Below are 762 nucleotides of genomic sequence, written 5' to 3'. Positions count from 1 at the left end.
TCTGACCTGGAGGAACAAAGGCCCCCAGGAAACGGGTGGCCAATTAAACCAATGATGACTCCAGCTCTGACGACAGGAAGGTTCTGGGGTGCAGTCGCCAGCCTCCCGGAGGCCACCGCTGGGTGTCTCGTGCTGGCTGCCGAGGTCTGCCGGGGTGGGGGAGAGGAGCTGGGTGAAGTCACTGCAGCTTCTGATGCCGCCTTGCTCCCAACGCCCTAGGACGGGCCTGGCAGACACCGTGTGACTTCCATAGCACCCCGAAGGATCCCCAGATCCCTCCCCGACCTCCCCCGATGGCTAAAATCTCCTTAATGGTGGTAGATTGGATCACTGGCTCTTTTTATTAAAAAATCCTTTAATCCTTCTCATTGATTTATTCTTGATCACCAACAACGCTTTTTGCATAAAAGCTAAGAAATAGAAGAAAATATAAAGAAAAAAAGAAAAAAAATCCTAAGGCTTTGCCCCTGACTCCAGGTCTGGGAAACGCTGACCTTCCACCCTGAAGCCAAGGGCCGCTGTCGGAAGAGCCCAGTTCGAGGGCCCCGGGGGGCGGGAAGGGCAGCGACGTCCGAGGTTCAGGGAGGGGCAGGCAAGGGAGGAGGCCACGGGAGGAGGCAGGAGGCGCAGACGCCGCGGGCGGAGCCCACGGCCACATCACAGGCTGTGCGCTTTTTCTTTCTGCCACACTTGGTCCCCACAGTGCAGTCCAGATGGAGCGAGGCAGAGATTCTGTCCCTGCCGAGTCGATGACAACTGCGT

Source organism: Pteropus vampyrus, unplaced genomic scaffold (assembly GCF_000151845.1).
Source record: "Pteropus vampyrus isolate Shadow unplaced genomic scaffold, Pvam_2.0 Scaffold438, whole genome shotgun sequence".
In the NCBI taxonomy this organism is placed as follows: Eukaryota; Metazoa; Chordata; class Mammalia; order Chiroptera; family Pteropodidae; genus Pteropus; species Pteropus vampyrus.
The sequence above is the reverse complement of the archived record's forward strand: the minus strand, read 5'-3'. Positions refer to the sequence as shown.